Source organism: Myotis yumanensis, unplaced genomic scaffold (genome assembly GCF_028538775.1).
Source record: "Myotis yumanensis isolate MYYU_CA2020_CCGP unplaced genomic scaffold, mMyoYum1.0.hap1 SCAF_2, whole genome shotgun sequence".
In the NCBI taxonomy this organism is placed as follows: Eukaryota; Metazoa; Chordata; class Mammalia; order Chiroptera; family Vespertilionidae; genus Myotis; species Myotis yumanensis.
In genome coordinates, this window is record NW_027223753.1 from 200,586,624 (window position 1) to 200,592,561 (window position 5,938).

Here is a 5,938-nt window from a genome sequence, read left to right on the forward strand (position 1 = left end):
GTGATTATCAGGAATAAGTAGAAACAAATACATAATTGCCAAATTATCCGTTACAAGTTTGAAATTCAAATTTTTTATTATAACAGTCATCATATATGTAAAGCTAATATAATTCTTTTAAGGCTTCTCTTTGAGTGGGAAAAATAGTATTCATTATAAATGTTCATTTCTGCCCTAGATGGTTTGGCTCAGTGGATAGAGCGTCGGACTGAGGACTGAAGGGTCCCAGGTTTGATTCCAGTCAAGGGCACATGCCCGGGTTGTGGGCTCGATCCCCACTTGGGGGCCTGCAGGAGGCAGCCAATCAAAGATTCTCTCTCATCATTGATGTTTCTATCTCTCTATCCCTCTCCCTTCCTATCTGAAATCAATAAAAATATATTTTTTAAAAAAGATCTTATTTTTTAAAAAAATAAAAATAAATAAATGTTCATTTCTACTCAGCTAGCTTGCTGTGTTTCTCAGGTGACTTCTCCGTAGTTGACTATACCTCTGGAACCAGGGAAAGAAGTACAATACAGCTTCCACCTGTTGTGAGGTACAGACATTTGTAGAGCTAAACTAGTATTCTAAACAACTTGCTGTTGGGTCCTAAAATTCCACCAACTTCGTATGTGTCTACCAACTACACTCATCCATAAAAGTGTAAACTAATTGTTTTTCATTCACAGCAAAGATTAGTTGAGATCATTTTGCAGTTCTAAAAGTAAGCTCTCTGGCAAGTGCACTGTAGATCAAATCAGTCCTCCTCCATTCGCATGAACTAAATTATTAATCACCCTTGGAGAATAGAAGGGAGGCAATTCTGAAGACAAGGTTAAGTAAACACTTGGAGAAGTCTTCTGAGTGAAAAATGACTCATTGTTCTGAGGGGTGATAATGTCACAGTTCTCAAACAAACAAACAAAAATGGAATGGATATTCCCATTAGAAGTACAAATAATAATTAGCAAGTGCACAATGCATAGTTGCTATCCTTTTTTAGAGGAGTTTATTTTTAATCCAAGCAACAGTTTATTAAAGCCTTTCTTTTCTGAGGTTAGAATAAATCAAGACAGCAAAACTGTACCAGGTCAGTTCTAACTCATGGCCTTTATATACCTTTTCCTCCTGGAGGCTTGTCTGTCGTCTTGGACCCAGAAGGGGGTGCTTTGCCTGGATTCCCATAGCCTCCCCAACTTCCCCCATCACACCACAATGGTTCACTTTTCTGAGTCCCTCTCTGCCTCTTCCCACACCCCTCTACACAGTTAAGTATTTAGCACAAAGTTGGTGTTTTAAGTATTTGTTTACTGCATGGACAAGAAAGTTAGAAGATACTAGGTTATAACCAATTTAATTCATAATTCGAGGGGCACCTTTTTTGCTTGTAGGTTTCTTGCACAGTGCTGATACAATTTGCTTTGGTAAAATTTTATAGCTCATCCAGTTTGTTCTTTTTATTTTTATTTTATTATGTATTAACATGAAAAGGTTGGTTTTTTCTACATAAAATAAAGCTACCCGCTGCTGCTAGATTTTGGCTTTAAAAGCCATAGGTGTTATGCTTTTCAAAAACTTCAAATCCGAAGTCATAGCAAAGGGTTTAATAGTATCAATAACAGAAACAGGTTAAGTATCTTTACTGTCTCAGGGTAAGGAAGGAACTTGTGCTAGGTTTTTCTGCCATTGAATTATATCAACAAGTGCCACTAGGGGGTGCCTCGTCTCTTCTTATTTCCAGTAAACAGAATGCTGCATTGAAAGCTCATGTTGCTTTCCCATAAACCAGTATCTTCATTCTTCGTTGTATATGCAAGTTTCTCTATTCTCAATATCATGCTAGCCTTTACAGTGGCATCTATAAGCCAATAACTTCATTCATGTTTATTGAATACTAGTCAATTTACTCTCAAATGATCAATTTCCTTAATGAAGTTAATTGTACATAATTTTTTTTTTCTGTTTTCATGGCTCCACTGACATGCTAAGAAAACAAGTGTTCAGTATCAGAAGTAATAAACTTTTCCATTCCAAAAATAGAAAACAATTATGTGTATGCTTAAAGAAATTCAAGGAAAAAAGACTTAGCAACTATCTTTAACTTAATGATGAATTTCCCAAATTTTGTCAGTACATGAGACACATAAGTATCTCAGTAACCTTTTCATGATGTCTCAAGACAAAAAAAAAAGTTCTGTTTATTAAATAGTTAGGTTTAATAACTTAACAGTATTTTAGTTCTCACATTTTAAATAGCTGAGGTTTTTTGTGGGGTTTGTTTTTTTGTTTTGTTTTGTGGTTTTTTTGTGTGTTTTTTTTTTTCAAAAAAACCAATAAGCAGAAAGAAAAGAAATACATTTTATTACTTCACACTTCTATTAGTTATCTATTGCTGCCTAACAAATTATCCCTAAGATGTAGTGGCTTATTATCTTATTATTTCTGTGGGTCAGCAACCAGCGAGGGGCTCAAATGAGTGGCTATGTCTCTGGATCTTCTCTGAGGTTGGAGTCAGGACATCAGCTGGGGCTGTGGCCACCTGAAGGCGTGGCTAGGGCTGGAAGATTCACTTCCAAAATGGCTCCCTCACATGGCTACCGGCAGGAGGCCTCCAGTTCCCTGCTAGGTGTTGGAAAATGGGCTCAGTTCCTCGACATGTGGGCACCTCCATGATGCTGCTTCAGTGTCTGCACAACATGGCAGGTGGCTTCCCCAAAAGTGAGTGATTCGAGGGAGAAAACAAGGAGAAGGGTGCAAGTAATAATTAGCAAATGCACCATGCATAGTGACATAGACTTGGAAAACTCACGCCATCAATTCGGCTGCCTTCTATTTTTTAGAAACTAGTTACTAAGTCCAGGCCATATTCAAGCGGAGGGGATTCAGCTCCATCTCTTAAAAGATTATTGAATAATCTGGGACCCAGTTTAAAACCACTGCACTTACCAGTAGAATAGAATGGACTGAATAGAAGGGTGGGGTAAGGCATATTTACTTTCTGCCTGAGCTGGGACATCCACCTTCTCCTGCCCTTGGGCCTCAGCACTCTTGGTTCTTGAGCATTTAGACTTGAAATGGGACTTAAACCATTGGCTGGCCTGGATCTCAGGCCTTCAGGTTTGGACCAGAACTACACCACTGGCTTTCCTGGGCCTCCAGCTTATAGATAGCAGATGACGGGACTTCTCAGTCTCCATAAACACGTGAGCCGCTCCCTCGTGATAAATCTCTTTCTACTTATCTGCCTACATGTGTCCTGTTGCTTCTGTTTCTCTGGAGAACCCTGTCTAATCTAGGCGATCTACGCTCAAACTTGGGAATCAGATTAGAAACCACTACCCTCATTTTCTGTTCCATGTTGATTTGCATATGCACTACCTGCTTTTTATCACAGCGACCACTGAACACCCAGCCTCACAAAGATAGGTCTTCTAAAAAAGTAATGTAGCACAGGCTCAGGTTGCAAAAGGGAGCTACCTTGAGCTAGTAGTTCATACAATGGCCAACAGATGTTGCTGTGTTTCCCTCGAAATTTTCAAATATGTCATATATCCCCTATGACTTCACTCACATCCCCCTAGACTGGCTCAGGGCACAATTTGGGAATCACAGACTTAATGGCCATCACCGAGGTGAAAATTAAGGTTGAATGCATGTTTTAAAAATCTTTCTAGACATGCAAAAAAAATAGTTTCCCTATTGCTCCAGGAACATTATAAAAGAAAAATGAGGAGGCTATTTCTATCCATGGTATTAAAGTTGAATGAAATTTTTATTTTGTTATAAATGCTTGAAGAATGTAAAAGTATTCTAAGGGCAGAACTCTTTTTCCTCCACCCGTTTTAACCAAATATCAGCTGGAAATGAAGAGAAGGTGATCCAAGAATTTAAAAAAATAAAATACAACCTAAAATTTTGTATAAAAAAAAAACTAGTATCCAAAAAGTAACTGTCTTCTTTTCTTTTCTTTTCTTCTCTTTCTAAAGACCTATTAACCCAAATCTTAAGGGAAAGGGCACTGGACATTAAGAAAGAGGCCCACCTGTCTTTACAATTTATTTTTTTTTTATTGCTAAAAGTATTACAAAGGGTATTACATATGTGTCCTTCGCCCCCCCCCCCCCCCCCTTAACAATCCCCTGGTGTCTTTACAATTTAGTGGAATTACTTTTCTTCTTGTGTGTACTCTGCTAACATTATTACGAAAAACAATAATTCCCTCCTTTTTATAAAAAAATTGTCTTTTCTTTTCTAATATAATGGTATTTTAGCATCTGTGCCAAATGATTACATAGAACACCATTTCCTCATTCACAGGAAATTAGTCATCAATAAAAAGAGCTCAGGTAATGAAAGATCTTCCTGTTAATTTCAGTGGATAGAAAAACAAAACAAGAAAAAGCCCAACATATTTCTCTCTGCTCCTTCCTTTGAAACCCCACTAAAATAACAAAAATTCATTTTTAAGGGCAGGATCCCACACAGAAAAAAAAAGAGAGAGAGAGTGAAAGAAGAGGTGGTGATAGCAGATGACTATTTTCCACAAAATACTGAAAGATAGAAAGCTGTTAACCAACAGTCATAACTTAGGTTTCAGCGTTACCTGTTCTGCTAAGCAACCAAAGAAGAAAAAAAGCCCACTGGGAGCAGGTTGGGTCAGACCAAAGAAACCTAGGACATTTCCATCAATAGACCAACCAGGGGCTCTGCAAGCATTGGCTTTGCATTTGGAACTGGAAACAGGAGGCTTTGTGTAAAGCCCGACTAAAGAGTTAGGATGATGTTCAATGAGTCTACTTCCAGGGAAAGAGGGGCAGAGCGGTGTGTCTACTTTCCATCTGGTAGAGCTAAAACTTTAGTAAAAGGTCAAGTGCAGTCTATATTTGACTGGATTTTCCAAGGTATGCTTATTTTGTTTTGGTAGGTTGAAGGCAAAGGGGTGGGCAAAGTCTCCAAAAGAAATAATACTCCTTAACATTTCCAGCAACAAGGGAAGCAAGGGCAAACTGAGATGGTGCTGTAGCATGCCTCGGAAATATTGACTCAGAAATGAGTTATTCAGAAGGTCTTGCTTTCAAAGCCATGAACGGTGGATTTATCCTAATTTTTTAAATTATTATTATTATTATTATTATTTTAACTTAATCCTCACCCTACATAGAACATGTGTAAAGAGAGGAAGGGAGCGAGAGAGAGAGAAAGAAACATCAATATGGGAGGGAAGCATCAATAGGTTGCCTTCAATACGCTCCCTGACTGAGGATCAAACCTGAAACACAGGTATGTGTCCTGACCGGGAACCAAACGTACAACCTTTTGGTGCACAGGACGACACTCAACCAACTGAGTCACTCTGGCCGGGCAAGAAGTGAGCTTAATTAGCCAAGTTTTCAGTCACCAACAGATGATACTGAGGAATCTGGCAAAGGATATTGTGAAAATAAAACGGGTTGGGGGGAATACTATCTACCCACGTCTTTTCTTTGCTATGCTCTTGTGGTTGCTACTTCACCCTAACATATACTGGCTTATATGAAGACACCAACTGCCTGATTGCAATTTGACTTTCAGAAATCTTAACCAACATGTTCTGATTAGAACTAAAGAAAAGGTGGTGTAGATGACACTTTCTCATCAACTTACCCTCCTCGGGAGTTCAGGAAAAGGTCACTTCTAAATTTCCACCAATGATACATTTTGCGCAAAGCCCTGTATGGACGGTATCATCAGAGGCTGCTCCCTGAGAGAGCTATGCCCCTGGAATCCCCAAACTCTGTTACAGGGACATATTGTCTCCCCTTCCCTGAGTACATTTACTTACAAAGCCATGAAAACTTGATAGGTAAAAAGTAGCTCAATTGGCACCAAATCCTAAGAAGAGTGTCCATACCACTATTTTTATAGGATCCCATTATAAAACATTAACAATTCAACTCAAATCTCTGAGCTCAAAAAT

At 38.6% G+C, this 5,938-nt stretch overlaps 1 non-coding gene across 1 annotated transcript; it reads right to left on the bottom strand.

Moving 5' to 3' along the window:
* Positions 1-3,968: 3,968 nt before the first annotated feature.
* On the bottom strand, positions 3,969-4,086 carry LOC139004780 (small nucleolar RNA SNORA81). Its single transcript, XR_011470593.1, has one exon. It is a non-coding gene; the product is annotated as a small nucleolar RNA SNORA81 (small nucleolar RNA).
* Between the last annotated feature and the right edge of the window lie 1,852 nt (positions 4,087-5,938).